The 23,504-nt window shown below is 42.4% G+C and overlaps 1 long non-coding RNA gene across 1 annotated transcript in view; it reads right to left on the bottom strand.

Moving 5' to 3' along the window:
- Positions 1–18,473: 18,473 nt before the first annotated feature.
- The window catches only part of LOC122790801, a 1,149,194-nt gene continuing 1,144,163 nt past the window's right edge, over positions 18,474–23,504 (bottom strand). The window contains exon 3 of the long non-coding RNA XR_006363041.1: positions 18,474–18,524. This is a non-coding gene — a long non-coding RNA (uncharacterized LOC122790801). The remainder of the gene's footprint in view (positions 18,525–23,504) is intronic.

The following is a 23,504-nucleotide window of genomic DNA, read 5'->3' as shown; positions in this document are numbered from 1 at the left end:
GAGTGCGGGGAGTGCCTTCTGTGTGGAGTCTGCATGTCCTCCCCGCGGTTGGGTGGGCATTCGAAAGACATGCGTAAATGGGCATGCCTTCGTTGAAGGTTGAATGTCGAGCTGGCACCTAAGCGTTCATGAAAATCTACTGCCAATCATTAGCGGACCGGAGTTCCGCTGTGGCGACCCCTAACCGGGAAAAGCCGAAAGACAACAACAACAACATTGAATTGTGACTGTTATTCTAAGTCTGTTGGTTTAAGCACTTGGGCTTCATACAGGCTGTTTTATATTAAGAAGGTTTGTGGTCTGCACTGTTGTGGCAGGACAGGTAGCTTACATCCTTCTAAGCTGGGAATTGCTGACTGAAGGCCCAGTGTCTGCTATTCTAAAAGTGTATTAGTTCTGGCTTAAGCACTTGGGCTTCAGGCCACTTATTCTACATTAAGAAGGTTTGTGGTCTGCACTCTTGTGGGAGGAGAGGCTGGATTCTGCCCTTCTGTGCTGAGAATTTCTGGTGACAGGCTTATTGTGACTCCTTAATTGAACTGTTTCTTTCAGAAATTGGTGCACCTTGTTGCTGTAGCATAGACCAGATTCAGGCCTGCTGAATCTAGCTTTGTTTGTATAACTTGAGGCACTGATCCAGGCCATCTTTTTTTGTAGAAGGTTCCCCTGCATCCTAGTAAGCAGGGGTGTGCAGTTAGAACTTGTCTGATTGAAGACTGCTGGAACAGGGCTCAGTTCTGAGTTTTTTTCTGGTTAATTGGGTAACTTGTTTAAATCAGTTTGTTTGTTTTCTATTGTTTATATATATATATATATATATATATATATATATATATATATATATATATATATATATATATATACAAAATTGCATTTTATTCATCTGCTTTTACTGTATTTGTGTTTCTTCCTACTTTATTACTGGGGGCATTGGCTACAACTCTAATCTGTTATATATAACAATAATTATCCTTTTTCTGTGCTTTTAAACTGTTTTTTTGAGTGTATCTGCTTTATTTTCTGAAAATATATCTCTCTCTCTCTCCTATATATATATCTATATATATATATATATATCTATATATATATATATATATATATATATATATATATATATATATATATATATATATATACTTGTTTCCCACCTTTCTAAACTAGTATAGTCCAGTTTTCAGGTTATTGCTGAATCCAGGGCTGTGTTACAAGTTTCTGTATTTGCCCATACCTTACTTGGATAGAAGGAAGTTTCTCTGTTCACCTGTGAGAGAGGGGAGCTTTGAGCAGCCTATCTGTCCCTGGAGGAGTAGTTCAGCCCAGAGATTAGTAGTTTATTGGCCATTTTGGGTTAATTTCTATCTCTTTCATTGCCCTGCTATAAATACCATATTTGCCCGGTTTTGCACACCAGGCAGCACTGTTGAGCTAGGGTAAAACTATTTCCAGCTCCACAAAGTCTCCTTTTCAATTTTTCCCTTGGAATTAGAAAACTTTCAACTTAAGCATTCAAGCCTTTCATTTCTCAGCCTGGCACTTGCTCAAAACTTATAGCAAGCACTTATAAAGCCTAGCACTAGACCCTCCTATACTGTACAGAAGGACAAGGCTCGCTATTCGACCTTACCAGCCATCCAGTAAAACACTTCACTGTACCTATCCAGGCATGTCCAAAGGGCGGTTTCAGGTGTACTCTCCAGTCCAACTGGTGAATCTGAGCATATTGAGGCAATGTTACAACTGCCTCATGTACACAGACAACCCCCTCCTCCTACCACCAAACACTAATACATGTGAAAGATGCAGTTATACAGCCAATCTAGAGGCTAAGATCTGTCAACCAAAGACTGGATCAGACAGTCAAAAGGAGAAGGGAAACACTTACATCACACCACCAGTCTTACATAGAGCCATTAAACCAGCACCGGCAAAAAACACACATAAATACACGAAAACATCCTCGGAGGCTATAAATAAAAATCTGAAAAACCAGCAGAGACCTCCAAAGCAAACATCCAAGCAACCTCCACCCCCCAACACAAACCATGAAACACATACTTCACAAAACCAGTGTGCCATGCAATCACAGCCCTTAAGGCAAAATAACATACCCAACATACTAGTAATGGGTGACTGTATAGTCAGGCACACTGACGTCCCACTCACTAGGCTGAATAAGAAGAAGGTTACTGCTAGCTGCCTGTCGGGTGCCAGGATCCGCCACATAACACAAGCACTCAGGTCACTCCTGAACAAGTACAAATATGACTGTCATTGTCCATGTTGGTGTGAATGACCTGAGCCGTACCTCCCTGGACTACATGAAAAGAGACATGGAAGAGCTCTCTGATCATGTAGCCCAGGCCGGTATGACCCTGACCATGAGAGCATCCCGCCCTCACCAAGGATGATACCACAGTATAAAGAAAAAATTCTCGATTTCAACAATTGGCTAAGTTTCTGGTGTCATTCAAAGTGGATCCAGTGTCTGTCTGCCTGGGATGACATGCTCGACAAGCCATGCTGCTTTGCTAGAGATGGCTTGCACCTGTCACCCTTAGGCTTTCGAATACTTGCCAAGGCACTTGCCACCCCCATAGTGCCTTTTTTAGGCAAGGCTCAAAAGACAAACCCACCGCCGTAACCATCACAAATAACAAACAACTGAGGGTAATGCTACTCAATGCCAGAAGTTTAAACCTCAAAATGCACGCACTCGAGTCACTCCTCAGTATGGAGAAAATCGATATATGTGCAGTAACAGAAACCTGGTTTAAGGCTCCAGAGAGCATACCAGTACTACCAGGTTACAACTCATACCATACATTTCGGCCATAGAACCCAAACCAAAATACAAAAGGCGGGGGCGTATCTATATTCATCAAGGATACCCACACCTCCAGGTTAGTGGCACAGCAGGATGCACCAGAGATCATCCACATTCAACTAACAATGGGCAAAACTGCAATTCAAATTGTAGCTTGCTATAGATCACCCACCATGTCCCAGGACCCCCATTACTTGTTTCTGGAAACACTGGGAAACATAAAGGTCCTACCAAACACCCTAATATTGGGTGATTTCAATTGCCCAAACATTAACTGGGAGAACTACTTAAGTACTAGCTCCCTTGCCCAACATTTCCTAGAATTTACAAACTCAAACGCCCTGGTTCAACTGGTCAACACTCCCACCAGAGGTGACAACATATTGGAACTGGTCATCACCAACATAGGCGACCGGTGTTCCACACCAGAGGTCAACCCCTTGCTGGTTAGATCTGACCATAAACAAATCACTTTGGATATCCATATTCCGCCCCCTCCACTGGACAAGAAAGCCACCATGAAAAACTTTTCAAAAGCAAACTTCACGTTACTTAAGACCGAGGTGGAAAGTTTCAAAGCCCCCATGCTGAAGGATAACACTGTACAAGCAGCAAAATCCTTTACTAATGCATTCTATGGGCAGCTATAAGAATTCATGGATCATGCCATCCCAAGCAGACTCACTCCTCCAAGAAAAGGAAGCCAGTCTGGTGGACTCCTGCCATAAACAAGCTATACAATAGAAGGAGGAAACTAGTACAGAAAAGAGTAAAATCCCAAGAAGGGAAGACATCCCTGATCAGTATCAGCAAGAAACTATGATCCCTCATAAAATCATCCAAGGCGAGCTTTGAAAGAAAAATTGCCAAGGACTCCAAACATAACCAAAAGGCATTCTTTAGCTATGTCAAGAATCTAAGTGGCAATGCTCAGATCTGTTCGGAGTTAGTGCAGAATGGCACAAAATACACTGAACCGACCGATATCGCCAACATCCTGGCAGACAGGTTCAGTGCAAACGTCACCCCAAAATCACCCCCAAAAGGACCCATAACCATACCAGAAGAATGTAGAGTCCCTGAAATCACAGACACTCAGGTTAAAACAGCCCTCTCCAAAGCCAAAAACTCAGCATCAATGGGACTGGACAGTGTCCCAAGCTGCATCCTACACAAGCTCAAAGACGAAGTAACCCCTCTCCTAAACACACTGTTCAACCTCAGCCTCTCCACAGGCTACATACCCAGAGAATGGCGCACAGCAACGGTTATCCCAGTCAACAAAGGTGGAGCCACAACAGACCCTGGGAACTATCGCCCTATAAGCCTGACTAGCTTGGTCTGCAAGGCTATGGAGCACATCATCATGGAACTCATCAACAGACACATTGGGAACCTCCAAACACTGGACCCTACCCAGTTTGGCTTTGTTAAGGGCAGATCATGCCTCCTAAACCTGGTGGACTTCTTTGATACAGTTACCAAGGCTATAGACGAGGGAAAGGTGGTACACACAGCCTGCCTAGATCACGCTAAGGCCTTCGACACCATTCCCCATTCTGGTATTATAGACAAGCTCACCACCCTGAACATAAACCCCTACGTCACAAGATGGGTTGCCAACTGTCTCACAGACAGAACCCACATGGTGACAGTTGTGGGAGCTAGGTCTGTCTCTAAACTGGTTACAAGTGGTGTTCCCCAGGGCTCTGTCCTGGGACCCCTCCAGTTCGGCATGTACTTTTCAGAGGTACAGGCAAACACAGGAGGACTATGGCTGACCAAGTTCGCAGATGACTGTAAACTAGGGGCTATAATTGACTCTCCGGCTGACACAGACATCCTCCGAAAGGGTCTCACTGAGATGGATACCTGGTGTCAAAATCATGGCCTCAAGCTAAATGCCAAAAAGTGCATAGTCATCCCCTTTGGAAAAAACAAAGTACCCACAAACTACCACATAGGTGGCAGTCCCCTAAATACGGAAGATGTAATAAGGGATCTGGGGACCCAAATAGATAGTAATATCACATTTGATAATCACATTGCCAAAGTGGTTAGAAAATCCTTCTATGTGGCCCACCTAATCACAAAAGGGTTTGCATCCAGATCAAAAGAGGTCATTGTGCCCCTCTACTCATCACTCATCAGGTACAATGCCCCATTTGGGATGTACCGTACAAGACACCTGCAACAGCTGGAAAGACCACAGAAGTACCTCACCAAGAAGATCAATGGCCTCAAACAGATGCCCTATGCAGCTCGACTGAAGAAACTCCAGTTGTACTCGGTTGCATACCACCTACTCAAATGTGATCTCTGCCTGACATACAAGGCCATGTCCAACCCAGAATTGATGGACATGCTCCACCTAAAGAAAACTTTATCCCCTCGAGCCACACACTCTAGGGATCTAAACCTTACCACAACAATAAATAGGACGTGCTGGAGGGATAGATTCCTGTCCCAGAGACTTCCCATGTTTGGAACAAGATCCCAGTCTACATTAGGCAGAGCTCCTCGCTAACACTCTTCAGAAGAAACCTTGACGAGTGGATGGGAAACAGAAAGTTTACCTCAGGGATCACTTCAGTGGGTCTGCTGGACAGAGGCACAGGGAACTAATCTAAGGGGATGGCGAAAGCCAACACATTCTGGCTAGGCTTATAAATGCCTTCGGGCAGATAGCCTAGTACCCACCTATGAACCTATATATATATATATATATATATATATATATATATATCTATATATATATCTATATCTCTGTATATGGTTCTACCTGACATGGTCGACAGCTCATATGACTGAAAGCTCACATGGTGGAGCAGAGTGCTTGATCGACATGAATGCCCCTAACTATATATATCAACTCCAAGGCACAACATTGGGAGGGGCAAATTCATGTCGATCAAATGAACTGTCGACCATGTGAGCTTTCAGTCATATATATATATATATATATATATATATATATATATATATATATATATACATACATACATACATACATACATACACACACACACACACACACACACACACACACACACACACACACACACACACACACACATAATTTATACATACATATATGGGTCTACTTTGGAAGCTCGAAGTTCCAAAACTTCGAACTTCATATGGTCAAGACCATAAGATCGAAGTTTTGAAATTTTGAAGAGTTTAAATGGAGATCACTTTCTTCACTGCAGTGTGATCTTGGAGTTGGTATATTTAATTATCAGCAGATGTGGGGGGCACATGGGGGCTTGCCCCCCTGTATAAATGTAAAAAGAAATTTATCTTTCAAAACTTCGATTGTTTTGGTCTCCATATGAAGTTCGAGGTTTTGAAAATTCAAGCTTCAGAAGTAGATCCATATATATATATATATATATATATATATATATATATATATATATATATATAGTTTTACTTCATATTCTCGAAATACTGAAATCTTGAATTTCAGTATTTTGAAACTATGCAGCCGAACCATTTACAATCCCGAAACCCACAATCACGAACATAAATACTCCATACACCACACAACACACACACACCATTCTACCCACATCACATAAACCACACAGCCCTACACTACATGTAAGCAAGGGGGCAAGCCCCACTGGACTCCACCCCCCTACTTATATATACCAACTCCAAGATCGCACATAACAAAAAAAAACATAAATCACACCACGGCATTCTACACTCGCGCGCGCACACACACACACACACACACACACACACACACACACACACAAATACACATCACACATACACAAACAGCAACACTCACACTCATACTTACACCTCCCTACCCTTATCCACACATACAACGTACAGAAACACACACACATACACTCACTCACCTTCAGTTCCAGACACCATCCCAGCCAGAAACTTCATGTACCGTACCGGAAGTGCATAAGCATGAATTCAAGATATTCGAATTAGTGCTTATGCACTTTCGGTATTCTGAATTTTCTCCTTTATGGTCTTGGAATACTGAAATTCGAGATTTCAGTATTTGGAGATTATGAAGGGGAAAGTACAGTTGTGTACACTTAGCATGAATGTAGATGTTCGAGTGTATTCACTGTTGCAGTCATTACATTTGGGTAATCTGCTGGCAGGTTGCCCTCAGTCGGCCTGAATTCCAAAGTCTTGGGTCCTGTGTTGGTTGTTGTCTTCTCTTCCATGACGTCAGGTCATCTGGGGTATAAAACATGCAGCCAACCCCATTTTCTTTAGTTTTTCTTGCCCCCGATGTCATGTGCCCCCAAAAAGGTAGCAAAAAAAAAATATATATATATATATATATATATATATATATATATATATATATATATATATGCATCAATATAAACTTTGCCTTCACCTACAAGCAAATACTAGAAGATAGAGAAGGAAAGATAAACTCCAGAATGACAGGGGGATATCAGGAGGGTAACCTGGACTGTAAAGTACAGTTTTGTACCTTCCATAAATGTAGATGTCCGATAGGTATGCATCTGCAGTCATAACATATGGGTTGTCCTGCCTCAGGCAGCCCTTCGGTCGGCCGGATTCCAAAGTCTGGATCTGGCCTCGGCTGATGTCGCACTTCACCCGACGTCATAGCTCCTGGGGTATAAAGGCATCAGCCGACGCCATTTTCCTCAGTGTTTCTTGCCCCAGATGCCAGGTGCCCTCTAGGAAGGCTAAATTTGGATAAAAGTAGAAATTCCAAACAGTAGAAATCAAAAAGTATATATACATATATACATACAAATACACCATAATAGATTCCCCCAGCTAGCTAAGAGGGGTAAGTACCCTAGGAATACCACAGAGGGGAAGGAGGGTGGGTAATCCTGACTGCAGATGCATACCTATCGGACATCTACATTTATGGTAGGTACAAAACTGTACTATGTCCTTCAAGGATGCATCTGCAGTCATAACATATGGGTAGAATACCATAGCCAAACTGGGGGAGGAGGCACTAAGATAATGATGGTGTAGTTAAGATCCCTTGCAAAACTGCAGTTGCAAAACCTGCTCGGGATCTGGAGTATAAAGGAAGATTGTAATGCTTGGCAAATGTATGCACGGAGCTCCAAGTAGCAGCTTCTAAAATGTCTTTTGTAGCCACTCCTCGTAGGAAAGCTGTAGTGGTGGCTGTAGCTCTTGTGGAGTGAGGCCTGATATTTTCAGGCGTTGTCTTTCCATGAAAAGAGTAACAGAATCGAATGCAATTTCCTATCCATTTTGAAATTGTCTGTTTGGAAATTGCTTTACCTTGCACTCCTGTTGCATATGCTACCAGAAGCTGGTCAGTTTTTCTGTTGGTCTTAGTTCTGTCCAGATAGTAGCGCAGTTGTCTGTGTACATCCAAGGTGTGCAGTAGTTTTTCCCACCTGTTCTGTGGGTTTGGGAAGAACGTAGGTAAATGAATGGCTTGGTTCAAGGATACTCTGGATACCACCTTTGGCATGAAAGTAGGATTGGTTCTCAGAGACACTCCATCCTGGTGAAAGATAAGGAAAGGCTGCACTGCCATTAAGGCCTGTAACTCGGATACCCTTCTTGCTGAAGTGATTGCTAGAAGGAAGGCAGTTTTCCAAGATAAGAACTGTAAGTCTGCTGATGCTGCTGGTTCAAAAGAAGGAAGTGTCAATTTTTCCAGCACAAAATTGAGATCCCATGTAGGCATAGGTGGTTTCCTTGGAGGTTTTACATTTCTGATCCCTCTTAGAAATTGTCTGAGGAGAGGTTGAGAGAAGATAGGAGGATCCATGTTGTACTCTGCTGAGATTGCTGAAGCATGAATTTTAATGGAGGAATAGGACAGGCCATTGTGAAAAAGTTCTGCTAAGTATTCCAGGATGTGTGCTAGGTTTGCCAGTGTGACATCTGTTCCCTTTGATGCACTCCAAATGAGGAATCTCTTCCATTTGGCTGAGTATGTTTTCCTTGTGGAGGGTCTGCGAGCCTCCGGGATAATGTCCTTGACCCTCTGAGATAAAACAGGTTGGTTTTGCTTTATGCAATTTTCCAGGCAGTTACCTGCAGTGTTTTCAAGTTTGGATGCAGGGTCTTGTAGTTGTTCTGTGTTAGAAGTAAAGGCCATAGAGGTAGAGGCCATGAGTTTGTCCGAGACATGCTTCTCAGTAGCGGGTACCAATGCTGCCTTGGCCAGTCTGGAGCAATCAGAATTACCTTTGGCTGTTCCTCCCTGATTTTCAGTAGAACTTTGTACATCAATGGGAGAGGTGGAAAGGCATAAACTGTCAGGTCCTTCCAGCTGAAAGAAAGGGAGTCCACCCTCCAGGCTTGTGGGTGGTATTCTCTTGAGCAGAATTTCTTCAGTTGGTGGTTGAGTGGGGAGGCGAACAGGTCTATCTCTGGCATTCCCCATGTCTTTGTTATGGTTTTGAAGATGTCTGGATGCAGCATCCATTCGTGAGCATCCGTGGTAGTTCTGCTTAATCTGTCTGCTAGTGAATTTTCTTTTCCTGGTACGAATCTGGCCTGCAATTGAATGTTGAGATTCAGGCCTAGGTTCCACAGATCCATTGCCATCCGGCATAGAGGGTAGTGCCTCCCTGTTTGTTGATGTACCACATGACTGTGGTATTGTCCGTCCTTATCAGCAGGTGTCCTTGCTGGAGGAATGTTTTGAATGCCTCGATTGCATGCTTCACTGCCAGCATCTCCTTTAGATTTATGTGTAGATTCAGCTGGTCTTGGGACCATAGGCCTTGGATACACTTGTCCTCCATGTGTGCCCCCCAGCCTAGGTCTGAGGCGTCCGTGGTGATGGTCTGCCTTGGTTGTGGTTTGTGGAAAGGCAACCCTCTGTTGGTCTGGCAGGCCTGAGTCCACCACAGGAATTCTTGTTTCAGGCACGGAATGATTGGTATCATGGTTTCTAGACTGTGTCTGTGTTGAGACCATACATTCCTTAGGTACCATTGTAACTTTCTCATATGCAGTCTGGCATGTGGGATCAAGATTATGCAGGATGCCATGTAGCCCAGGGCCTGCAGGACTTTCCTTGCAGTAAGCTGAGTTTGTCTTGTCAATGCCATGAAGTAAACTGGGAGTTGCTTTTGTTTTTCTTTTGTGAGAAAAGCCATCTGAGTTATAGTGTCCAGTTCTGCACCCAAAAATGTTATCCTTTGGGATGGCACTAGTCTTGACTTCTGTATGTTGACTGTGTATCCCAAGGCTTGCAGCAGTTGTATGACATAGGTCAAGTCCTTTATTATTTTTGTCTTGTTGTCTGCTTGTATTAGGCAGTCGTCCAGGTATGGGTAGATTTGAATTCCCTGAAGCCTGCAATGTGCAATTACTGATGCCAGGCATTTCGTGAATACTCTGGGCGCAGTAGATAAGCCAAAGGGCAATGCTGAGAATTGATAATGCTCTGATCCTGCAAGAAATCTGAGGTGTCTTCTGCAATCTGGTTGTATGGGGATGTGCAGGTATGCCTCCTTTAGATCTAGAGTCACCAGCCAAGACTCCTTGCCCAACATGGGAAGAAGTTGCTGTAGGGTCAGCATCTTGAATTTTGGTACAATAAGATATGTGTTCAGTGCGGACAAGTCGAGAATAGGCCTCCATTGAGTTTCTTTTCTTGGTACAAGGAATAGTCTGGAGTAAAATCCTTGGCCTTGTTCCATAGATGGTACCTTTTCTATTGCTCTCATCCTTAGTAAGTTGGTGATTTGTTTTAGAGCCTCTGACTTCTGACTTGATGGAAGGTTTGGCATTCCTCTCTTTTTTGGTAATGTGTGGAAATGAAACCTGTAGCCTTTGTCTATTGTTTGCAAAGTCCATTTGTCTCCTGTAATGCAATGCCAGTTTTTTGAAAATAAAGCTAACTTTCCGCCCAAGGGTGCTTCCAGTTGTGCCCTGGTAGGCAGAATCAGAGCCAAGTCATTGTGTCTGTCCTGTGGAAGTGGTTGCAGTCGTAGCTGTGGCAGCACTCCTCTGGTTGTCAGGTTGCCACTGATGGCCCCTGTAGGCACCCCTTGATTGACCTCTGCCTCTTGGGCGTCTATTTCTGCCTCTCTGTGCTCTGGAGGTGTCTGGAAAGGACCAATTCTTTGAAGGCCAATTTCTGCTGAACCTCGGAGGTTGGACCTGTAGGAAATCCTTGACTGTTTGCACAGATTTTGCTTTTTCTTCCACTTTCTTGAGAACCTCCTGTGCAGGGGAGCCAAATAAACTTTGTTTCTCCATAGGGGCATCTAGGAGTTTTGACTTAACATGGTCTGGCAAGGATTGCTCTTTTAGCCAGGCATGCCTTCGAATCACTGCTCCAGTCATAGCTGATCTAAATGAAGCCTCCAGTGCATCATAGCCACATTTTAAGAAATGATTACTGACCTGCTGTGAGTTGTGTACCAAATCCTGAAGTGACTTACGGTCTAAAGGTTCAGGAGAGGAAAGCTTTTTACTCAGCTGATCTAACAAAAATTCCTGGTACTGTATCATGTGAAATTGACAGTTTAAAGCCCTAGCAGAAAGAGTAGCAGATGTATAAACCTTTTTACCCCATCTCTCTAATGCTCTTGATTCTCTTTCAGAGGGTAGGGGTTTTTTGGCAGAGGCAGCTGCAACACCCTTAGGGCCCTGAGAAATGGTTTCTGGGTCTGCAGCGTGGGCCTTATACAAGTGGAAGTGAGAATCCGGGACCCTGTAGTATCTGTCAGGTTTGGCAGGGGCCGGGGGAAGAGAATCAGGGGCAGAACTGGCATCATTGTATGTATCATCAACAACTGATAGTACAGGTGGTATGGCTAAAGGCCTATGCTGTGGTAAGTGTAAAAAAGTCCTTAGCCTTTTCCTTGAATCAGAAAAATCCTGACCCTGCCACTGGAAGTGTTCCCTCATTGAGTGTAGAGTTTCCCCGAATTAAAATTCTTCTGGGGGGGAGGCAGAAGGAATGGAGTCTTCTGCATCCGAATCCTCATAAGGTGAGTATGGTCCTTCCTGATGGTCTGATAACTCTGATCCATCCGAGGAATAGTCAGAGGAGAGAGGTTCAGGGGGTTCAGTCCTAGGCCTTTTTTCAGGAGGAGGTTGTGAGGCCCTGTCTGGGTGAGGTTGGGATCCCCTGATCAGAGAAATAAGGTCCTCAGCAAGGCTAAGAATCTGAGAACTGGAGGAAGGCCTGTGAGAGGAAGCTTTAGTAGGTAAGGCCTTGGAAAGTTTAGCTGCCTTAGCCCTGGAGAAGGCCTTAATAGACATAGAAGCAGGAGGTCTAGCTGCCCACGTGCAGAAGTAGAGATGTCCAACGGAATGGTGTCGGACAATTCCTGTGTGCCTGCTTCTTCGGTAATAATTTCTGTAGCCGACTCAGCCGGCGCCTGTGAGGCCTCGGTTGTCAGAGGCATGCTTTCGGCCGAAGGAAGAACCGAGGACTCGGTTTCAGCCAAAACCGAGACACTCGCGGTAGGCCTAACCGTGGTTTCAGCCGAAACCGCGGGCCGCGAGTGTCGGTCCTTTTCCTTGCGTTTTTTGGCTAAATGTGTAGTCGGAGTCTCCGACGTCATTTTATATGCAAAAGCGGGACCAAAAAACTCTTCAGCAAACTCCGACCGACGTCTAAGTGTCCGTCGGTTGAAGGAAGCACAGGCTAAACAAGCTGATACGTCGTGGTCTGGGCCTAAGCAAGGAAGGCAGTAAGAGTGGAAATCCTTATGAGGTATTTGTTTCCCACAAGTTAAACAATTATTTACTTTGTCTGACATCGGCTGAGGCAAGAAAGAGTCCCCAACGGGGTACTTAGCTTTTTTAGAAGTCTTCGGTAGCTGAAATCTCTGGATCTGACCGACCGGCACTTGCAAACAGCTTCTGCTTTGGGCACCGCGCGGTAAGAAAGACTGGGGAAAATGGCGTTGGCTGATGCCTTTATACCCCAGGAGCTATGACGTCGGGTGAAGTGCGACATCAGCCGAGGCCAGACCCAGACTTTGGAATCCGGCCGACCGAAGGGCTGCCTGAGGCAGGACAACCCATATGTTATGACTGCAGATGCATCCTTGAAGGACATCAGTGAATACACTCGAACATCGACATTTACGGTAAGTGTACACAACTGTACTATGTTCTTCATGTTTCACTGTTGCAGTCATTACATTTGGGTAGAATCCCAAAGCTATGGTTGGGATGCTGGAGCTAAACCGCATTAGGTGCGGCTATAAGGCCCTGCAGCACTGCAGTGGCAAAGCCTGCCCTGGACTTAGAGTAGAGAGGCAAATGATAATGCTTTGTAAAGGTATGAACAGAACTCCAAGTAGCAGCCTCTAGAATGTCTTTGGTTGGTACTCCTCTGAGAAAGGCTGCTGAAGTAGCAGCAGCTCTGGTGGAATGAGACCTAATGCCCTTGGGCACAGGTTTACCATGGTGTAGGTAGCAGAAACGGATGCAGTGGCTTATCCAGTTTGAAATTGTCTGCTTTGAAATAGCCTTTCCTTCTGATCCTGCAGCATATGACACTAGTAATTGCTCAGTTTTTCTTAGAGCTTTAGTCCTTCTCAAGTAGAATCTTAGCTGTCTGTGTACGTCCAAGGAATGCAAAATTCTCACTCCCTTGTTCTGCAGATTTGGATAAAAGGTTGGCAGATGAATTGTTTGGTTAAGAGCCACACTGGAAACCACCTTAGGCATAAAAGTAGGATTTGTTCTCAGAGACACCGTGTCTGGGTAAAATATGATAAAGGGCTCTACAGCCATGAGGGCCTGTAGCTCTGAATCTCTTCTTGCTGAAGTAATTGCTAGTATCAGAGCTGTTTTCCATGATAAGAACTTTATATCAGCGGTAGCAACTGGTTCAAATGGAGGCAGGGTGAGCTTTTCCAACACACAATTGAGGTCCCATGAAGGTAACGGTGATCTTCTAGGAGGCCTTAATTTTTTGGCTCCTCTAAGATACTGCTTTAGTAAAGGATGAGAAAAGATTGGTGGCTCTGTATTGTAATAAGCCGAAATGGCAGAGGCATGGACTTTAATTGATGAGAAAGATAGGCCTTTGTCAAATAACTCAGTTAAGTATTGTAATATCTGAGGAATATTTGGCTCTGCTGTATCAGTTCCTTGTGCTTGATTCCAAGCACAGAATCTCTTCCATTTGTCAGCATAAGATTTTCTAGTACTAGGCCTTCTGGCTTCCAAAATGAAATCCATCACAGCTTTACTGAGAAGTGTTGCTTGTATAACTACCTGATCAGCCATGCTGTCAGGTTCAGTGTCTGTAGTTGATTGTGCAGGATCTGATTGTTTTGCTGGGACAGTAGTCGAGGTCTTTGAGGTAAGGTCCAAGCTGGGTATTGAAACAAGTTCCTTTGGATTGGGTACCAGTACTGGTGGGGCCAGTCTGGGGCAATTAGTATCATATTTGGTTTCTCTTGTCTGACTTTTAGGAGGACCTTGGGGAGAAGAGGCAGAGGAAGAAAGGCGTAAACTGATAGGTTTTTCCAACTGAAGGATAGGCCGTCCACTTTCCATGCTTGTCTGTGATAAGTCCTTGTGCAGAATCTTCAATTGATAATTTTGAGGAGAGGCAAATAGATCTATGTCTGGGCTCCCCCATTTCTCTGTTATCATGCTGAAGACTTGTGGATTTAGTTTCCACTCGTAAGGATCCATAAGGTTTCTGCTTAAATCGTCTACCAGTGTATATTGTTTTCCTGGCAGGAATTGAGCTTGAAGATGTATTTGATAGGTCAAAGCTGTGTCCCACAGTGCCATGGCTAATTTGCAAAGGGGGTATGAGTGTGTGCCTCCTTGCTTGTTTATATACCACATGACTGTGGTGTTGTCCATCTTTATCAGTAGTTGTCCTGGATGAAGTAAGTCCTTGAAGACTGTTAGGGCATTTTGAACAGCTAGCGTCTCTTTCTGGTTGATATATAGATGCATTTGTTTTGGGGTCTATATGCCCTGAATGCATCTTCCTGCCATGTGGGCCCCCCCAGGCATAATCCGTGGTATCTGTTGTTAAGGTTTGGCTGGCAGGGGGGGAGAGTGAAGGCCCATCCCATGTTTTGGTGACATGCCTTTGCCCACCCTAGAAACTCCTGTTGTAGGCAGGGAATGAGAGGAATCACTGCTTCCAGACTGTGAGAATGTTGACTCCATAAACTTTTCAGGTACCAATGAAGTTTCCTCATATGCAGTCTTGCATATGGAATCAGTAGGATGCAGGATGCCATGAAGCCCAGAGCCTGCAGAATTTGTCTTGCAGATAACTGGGTTTTAGTTGTCATCAGTTTGAAGTAAGTAGTCAGTTGCCTTTGCTTGCCTGGCGTGAGGTAAGCCATCTGGGCAGTTGTATTCAAGCTTACACCCAGGAATGTTATCTTTTGAGAGGGTACCAGTTGTGATTTCTTTTCATTTATTGTGTACCCTAGGCATGTTAGAAGCCTTTTCACAAACGCCAGGTGTCGTAGAAGAATGTCCTTGTTCTCTGCTTGAATGAGACAGTCGTCTAAGTAAGGATATATTTGTATACTTCCTTGTCTGCAAAATGCAATTACTGGTGCCAGGCACTTTGTAAAGACCCTGGGTGCAGTAGATAAGCCAAAGGGCAGTGCAGAGAATTGGTAATGCATTAAGCCAGCCTTGAATCTGAGGTATCTTCTGCAGGATTGTCTTATTGGGACATGCAGGTATGCCTCTTTTAGGTCTAATGTCACCAGCCAAGCATTCATGCCCAGCATGGGCAGAAGCTGCTGCAAAGTCAGCATTTTGAATTTTGGAATGTCCAAGTATGTGTTCAAAATCGATAAATCCAGTATTAGCCGCCAGGCCTTGTCCTTTCCGGGTACCAAGAACAGTCGTTTTTTGTCCTTTTTCCTGTTCTGGTACTGGCTGGCCCCCATATCCATGAGGGACGTAACCTGTTTCTGTGCCTCTGCCCATTGATTTTTTGGCAGATCTGGCCAACCATTTGCCAGTGGCAGAGTGTGGAAATGGAATCTGTATCCCTGTGATACTATGTTTAGTACCCACTTGCCCTGGGTTATTAACTGCCAATTTTGAGCAAAAAGTGCTAACTTTCCCCCTATGGGTGCTGCCAAAAGATAAATGCTTGGTGTAGGCAGAGGGAAGTCATTGGGATTGTTTTCTGTAGGTTTGCGCTTTATCTCCTCCAGATTTGGAGGTAGAAGCGTCCCATTGCTTTGACCTGTATGAATCTTGCACCTGGTATCTGGAACCCTTAGGGTGTCTGGATTTGCCCCTTTGAGCTCTGTCTGACACAGGAAAGGATCATTTTTTTGTAGGCCAGTGTCTACTGAATCTTGGTGGCTGCACTTGTAAGAAGTCTTTAACAGTTTGCATAGACTTAGCTTTGTCTTCCATTTTCTTTAAAACCTCTTAATACCAAACAGAGAATCATGCTGTAAAGGAGCATCTAGCAATTTAGCTTTAACATGATCAGGCAAATTTTGTTCCTTTAACCAGGCATGCCTCCTAATCACAGATCCAGTAACTGCGGCCCTGCAGGAGGCCTCTAAGGAATCAAAACCACATTGCAAAGTATGCTTTCCAACTTGTTCAATTGCATGCAATAATTCCTGCAATTCGTTATTTTCTGCACATTCTGAAATCAACATCATTTTCTGTTTCAGCAATCCCATAATATGCTGTTGGTACTTTAGCATATGAAATTGACAGTTTAAGGCCCTGATTGCCAAGGTTGCAGATGTATAAACCTTTTTTCCCCATCTGTCTAATGCCCTTGAATCTCTGTCAGAGGGGGTAGGATTTTTTGCGGTTGAGGCCTTAACTCCCTTTGGACCCTGTGAAATAGTTTCAGGATCAGCAGCAGGGTTTCTAAATAAAAATTTATGTGAGTCAGGGACCCTGTAATATCTGTCAGGCTTACTGGGAGCCAGAGGTAAGGAGTCAGGGGTCAAGCTTGACTCCAAAAACACATAATCCACAATGTCTAAAACAGGGGGAATGGCTAAAGGCTTGTGCTGAGGGAGAAGAAGGAAATCCCAGAGCCTCTTTTTTGATTCTGAGAAGTCTTGACTCTCCCAGTAAAAATGCTCCCTCAAAGTATGCAAGGTTTCTCCAAATGAATAATCCTCAGGAAGAGATGCAGATGGAATAGACTCCTCAGCATCAGAATCCTCATAGGGAGGTATAGATAATTCCTGATCAGAAGAGGAATCTGAAGAAATAGAAACCTGATCTGAAGATGCTTAGTCAGTGTCTTACCTAGGCCTCTTATCTGGAGGGGGATGGGTACCCCTGATCAAGGTAATAAGGTCTTCCGCCATTTTGATCATCTGCTTTATAGGCATAGAGGCCTGTGCACGTGGCTCATGCGTGCTTTTTTAGTTTTAGAAGTTGCTTTTGTCTTTTGTTTTGCAGCTGTCGTTGGTTTGATATACAAATGTTGAGGTCTGAATACACCCTCAGAAGCCAGTGCCTGCTCAGCGGCTCCGGACCCATCCGAGGGAGATACATCTGTCGGTCCAATGCCTTGAGTATCTTGCGGCATGCCGGACTCCACATGGGTGTCGGTAGAGGCCTGCGACTCAAAGGTAACGGGTATCATGGCTGCGAAAGCGCCTCACTGAGTACCGGCGAACTGGCGACTGGCTTAGGAGAAGCTTCGTCGTCGGTTTTGGATCTCGACTGCCTTTCTCTGTCCTTTTCTTTGCGTTTTTTATGTACTCTGGTAGTCTGATTGCTATCCGACGACATTTCTGGGTAGTTAAATCTGTTTCCAAAATACTTTGATGCAAAAATATACCGACGCTTAATAGTGCGTTGGTTAAATTTAGCACCAAACTGACAGCCAGGCACGTTGTGATCAGGGCCTAAGCAAGGAATACAGTATAAATGGAAATCCTTATGAGGTATTTGCTTCCCACAAGTAATGCAGTTATTAACTTTTTCTGACATCGGTAAAAAGCAAGAAAAAAGTTTCCCCAATGGGGTACTTAGCTTTAGTGAAGACTTCGGATCTGAAACTCAAACTCGATTATTTCAGTAGTCGGCCGACTGGCACTTGAGAAATGCTTCTGCTTTGGACACCACGCAGCAAGAAAGACTAAATAAAATGGCGTCGGCTGCATGTTTTATACCCCTGATGACCTGACATCATGGAAGAGAAGACAGCAACTGACGCAGGACCCAAGACTTTGGAATTCAGGCCGACTGAGGGCAACCTGCCAGCAGATTACCCAAATGTAATCTTCATTTGGTCAAATTTCATTTGGTCGAAAATGATTTCAGGCAGCACACTTCACTGAAAGCTCATTTGGTTGAATTTCATTTGGTCGAAAATGAAATATAACCCCTACCCCACTATAGTGCGACCCTGGAGTGAGAATATTAAGCAAGTGTGGGTGGGTGTAGCCCCCCACATATTGCAAATAGTTTTTAAAGAATATATATATATCAGTGTATTTTGACTAAATGAATGGGATCTATATATATATATATATATATATATATATATATATATATATATATATATATATATAGAGAGAGAGATATAAAACACACACACACACACACACACACACATATCAAGATGGAAGTAAAATGAGGAATAAAAACTAAAGACAAATGGTATCTAAGAAGAGCAAAATTGAACATTATATACCTGAGGGAATGAAGTAGATTAAAATCTTACCTGGGTAACTTTATAACCTCATTGTGTAAACTGATGGAGTCTAACCTAAGTCAAACAAAAAAAAAAGAAAATCAGAACGTTTATTCTCATATATTCATTGCCATTTCCGGACAATCACAGTTTAAAGAACATTCATCATATCCTACTACAAAACAAAAAGATAGACATTAACAAATACACTTTCCATTACCAACGACAATTAAGAGCGTGTTACATGAACAAAGTTCACTGTTGTCAAGAGATTAAAGCTACTACCTAGAACTAAGATGCAAGCTAAGATATTTCATCTTATTGGAGTTTAAATCTCCAACAACATATATTGATTTGAATACAATTTGTTCAAATCTGCCACACCAGCTATAAGCTTTCTGATAACACTAAGTGCACTACTTATACCTAACAATGGACAACAGTCAAAGGTATGAACCTCTCAGCAAGTGTTGTGTCTATGGACCCACTTGGGGCACAAGTCACTGAAGTTTGCTAAATATACTTTAGCAATGAAGATCTACAGACACAGATGGTAAATATAATGAAAGTCTGTGATGTATGCATTGAGGAAGATCAGACAGATGAGCCACCTTTTAACATGCTTAGAAATAAAAAAGTACAAGTCTTAAAGTTCTTAAGAAAGTTTTGCAATTTATTCCATCTAAGAAAAGTGATATTACAGACGTTATTACAGATGTGAGACTGGAAATTTTAATAGTGAAGAGTCTATCTTCACGAATAATCAACTTTAAAAAATGCTAAAATATATCTAACTAAAAGCCATCTTCAAATCATCTAATTAATTAGCAAATCATTTTAGAATATTTTTTCTTTCATATAGGAGTCTGGAATCTTAAAAGAACAAGAGAACCACTTATTAGCCAGTGTGTGATGGCGTCATAATTTGATTTATGCATATTTCAGAACCACGTATTAGCCAGTGTGTGATGGCGTCATAATTTGATTCATATTTCATTAACATTTTCTTTCTGAATTTCTTTTTTTGATTCATTCATTACAACATGATCTGCTTGAAAGAAAATAAGGTCAAGTTCTTGGACAGTCACTTACCATCAATGGATTTCTCTGGTAAGAATAGACTTTTAAAGTTGTAGTAAATGTTCCTTATTCTGCAAACACAAATGAGTACTGACTATCTGGTCATGTCTAAACAGAGTCCTGGTCATGGTTTCAGGCTGCCAGATGAGTTTGCAAATTGCTCCTTAAATGTTTAACAAATTGCTAAGGCTGGATCTTTTTGCAAAAATGAGTCATGAGGTTATAAGGTATTGCTTTATTACAATACAGGAAATGTAAATATGTTTTCATAACACAGCACAGGCAAACAACAGTACATAATTGCAAAAGAAAAGTGTTAAAATGCACAATACAAAATACAACCCTACTAACTACTGTTGCACAGGGCAAAAGTGAATTGACACAATTTGACATGTGTCATATAAGAAAAGCTCTTAACATTCAGTGGCTTATACCTCTTGTGAAGACAGGTGAAGGCTGCCAGCCTAGGCAGATAGAATTCTGTAGATAATTCTGTCATTTGTAAATATTAATATAAGCCACAGGCTTGTTCTCTCAACAGTGCACTCTGCTGTAAGAAAGCAAAGTCAAGCATTTTATGACCGTCTTTGATCTTTAAAGTCAGCGCCAATATGTCTGGATGAAGGAATTCTGCCTATTGTTTTGAAGCCAGAGTTAATGGCTAGAATTTGCATGTACTAGAATTAAAGCCCCCACATTCGTGTAGCAGCACACATTTAGCCCAGAAGGTCCATGTCTGAAGGCAGAACTCTCCTTCTCATCTGCCTGTACCCTACATGCACTATCTGTTACACCATTACTTACCACGCACGTGTAATCCAGGGAATTGTACTATTGTGTGGTTTGTAATTCTTCAACTGTTTTACCAAGAATGATAAATAATTCCATTTCTTTGCAAGATGAGTGAAAGCATTAACTAAATCAAGTATTCTATTTATGCATCATCTGACTGACAGCACGTGTATATATATATATATATATATATATATATATATATATATATATATATATATATACTACGGTTCTGTTATGCACAAACTCATTTAATGTTGAATTGAAAACACCATCAAAAAAAAGTTCAAACATACACAATACTGCAATACTGAAAACAAAAAATATCAAATAAAATAATACTGAGAAATTTATATTAATATATCTTGACATTATCTTGATATTAACACGTAACTCCCCTATAACATTAGCTTCAAACTCATCTGAATAGTGGCAGTGTTATGGAAAGGTTTTTATGAAGGTAAGGTCTAGGGTTAGGGTTGAGGGAAGGGGTAACGTTAGGATTAGGGTTAGTACCCATTACCAAACAGGCCAGGAGGGCTCTGTCTCCTGCACCACCTTACTAATGGGTGCTAACTCTAACCCTAATGCTTCCCCTTTCACAACCCTAACCCTGCACCCTATCATTATAAAAACCTTCATGTAACACTGCTGTTACACACGACACACTCAACACACAAACATTCACACACACACACACACACAAACAGCATATCTATCCTCTAATCTAACCCTGACTTTAACCTTAAAATCCACAAACTCACACACAAACATGCAACAGTTATCCCTCACTCATTCCTGAGCCTAACTCTACCTCAGACACACATGCACGAAGGCTCTCACTCCTCCCACTCCACTTACCTCTCTCAACATTACACACCATCGACGTTTCCACCACCCTGCTATTTATACCCTCGACATTAAACCACACCCTCTGCATTTTTTGAAAAAACAGCATTCAACAAAATGCAAAGGAGTCATACATATATATATATATATATATATATATACACACACACACACACACACACACATATATATATATATATATATATATATATATATATACACACACACACACACACACATATATATATATATATATATATATATATATATATATATATATATATATATAAACATGCATTGAAAATCAATTAGCAGTGCAGCAATCCAGCTACCAAATCTGACTACAGAAAATAGAAGGCATCTGAATGAGGCAGTTTGGCATTAAGACGCTTTATATCGGTGGTGCAGCGGTTAGCATTGTCGCCTCACAGCAAGAGGTTCTCTGGCTCGATTCTCAGCTGGAGTGCCTTCTGTGTGGAGTCTGCATGTCCTCCCCACAGTTGAGTAATGTTTAAAGACATGCAGGTAGGTGCGTGTGTGAATGGGTGTGCCTTCCTTGAAGGGTGGGCGTCGGGCTGGCACCTCGGCACAGTAAAAATCCACTGCCAATCATTAGTGGACCAGAGTTCCACTGTGGCAACCCCTAACCGGGAAAAGCCGAAAGACATTAGTTTATATCAGTCTGGTATAACAGACTTCAGTAGATTATCCATTCAGATATTACCATCTCAGCAGAATTCTGAATTTGAAATGGCTCTTGCACTCAGGGCTATATGCAGGTCTGACTGAAGCCCATTAAGAAGACACTATAAGCTAGACAAGAAACATGTGTCAAGCCCCTGGATCACCTGTTTAGAATTCATCATATTCAACAAGCACAGCCTGAAAAATAGAGAACAAAAAAAACCCCCAAGAATACAAACAAATGTATTTACACTTGCTCAATTTATAGGGGCATTGTGCAGATACTGAATCAATATATTCAAATGGAGCAGCAGGAAGACAGCAGTCAGCCACAACAGAGATCCTACTGACATGTCAGAGGCCTTTTGCAGTGACTAACTGCATGGAAGGATCTTGACAGTAAAATACTCCTATCACTGGGAAGCTATAGCAAGTAGAAGGTTAAATGCAATGCTTCAGAAAGCCAAGTTCCAAAGCAATGAGGTGTCAAGTGAAACTCTACTCAAGGAATCATAACCCAAGCATTATTAAGCATTATAATTATTGATCATGGAATGGGTAAGGCCAATCTATAACCAAACTGGATAGGTTATTTTGAGCACAAAAAAAGGAAATAGGCTCAGCTTAAGATGGTCCACAAGGTAGTCTAGTTCTTATCTGAGGATGTGCAGTGAACCAAAAGCCAATGCCGCCAGTTAATTCACATAGGGAAATTCTTAAAGCAAAGATCAGAGGTACACAACCCATAGTGGACTAACCTTTGACAGAAGAACGTTCCAAGGTGTGGCTCACTGACTAATGCCAAAATACACTGCTGTTAGTAATCCACTTGGAAAGCATTTGCTTAAACTACAAGCCCACTGTGCTTGAAGCAGAGGATACTATCAACCTCTCCAGGAAAAACTTGAGCTGGTCATGCCCATCAAAGGTATGAACATCTCTCTTTGCCTTGGATTTTCTCAATAAAGAAAAACACAGACATGAATAGAGAGTTTTAATGATAATTAAAAAAAAAAAAAAAAAAAAAAACAATTTGAGCAGAAAATGTGGCCACTCCTGATGGACACTATCTTCTAGCCAAAATAGGGCTTTTTACAAATAAATGACTGCAACTGGGTGATCTTGCAAACAGTGTCAATGACTACAAAGAAAACATCTTCCAAAAGATGAACTTTTCAGTTGCTGAACCAGCTACTATGAATAGCCTTCAAGTTGGACTGACAGTGATGCCAATTATGAGGTTCAGGTCCCTGGGAAGAGAAATGTTCTTCAAATGTATTGAAAGACGTGGAACATCTTTAAGTATCTGTGTACCCATCCACTTCCAGCTATAGTTCTGTCTTCTACTATGTCATGCTAGCTTCACAGGCACATAAGTGGAACTTAGTTATGATTGCCCATCCAGTCATCCAGGATATGCCTGAAAGGGGTGGGGGAGCTACGGTGATCTAAATCCAAAGAGAACCTATTCCATAAAAGTAGTGTTCTCTATGGTAGACTTCAATTACACCAGCAGATCCTATGTATGTTATATTGGAAGTTTAGATCATCTGAGTGGGTGTTTTGGGTGGTATTAGTTTTGTGGATATGTAAAAGGTTGCACATAACCTGATTTTCAAATTTCTTTAGGTAAAACAGGGGTCTTCTCTC

This window comes from Protopterus annectens, chromosome 16.part0, assembly GCF_019279795.1.
Source record: "Protopterus annectens isolate FY-2018-M chromosome 16.part0, PAN1.0, whole genome shotgun sequence".
In the NCBI taxonomy this organism is placed as follows: domain Eukaryota; kingdom Metazoa; phylum Chordata; order Ceratodontiformes; family Protopteridae; genus Protopterus; species Protopterus annectens.
This window is presented reverse-complemented; position numbering and strand designations above follow the sequence as displayed.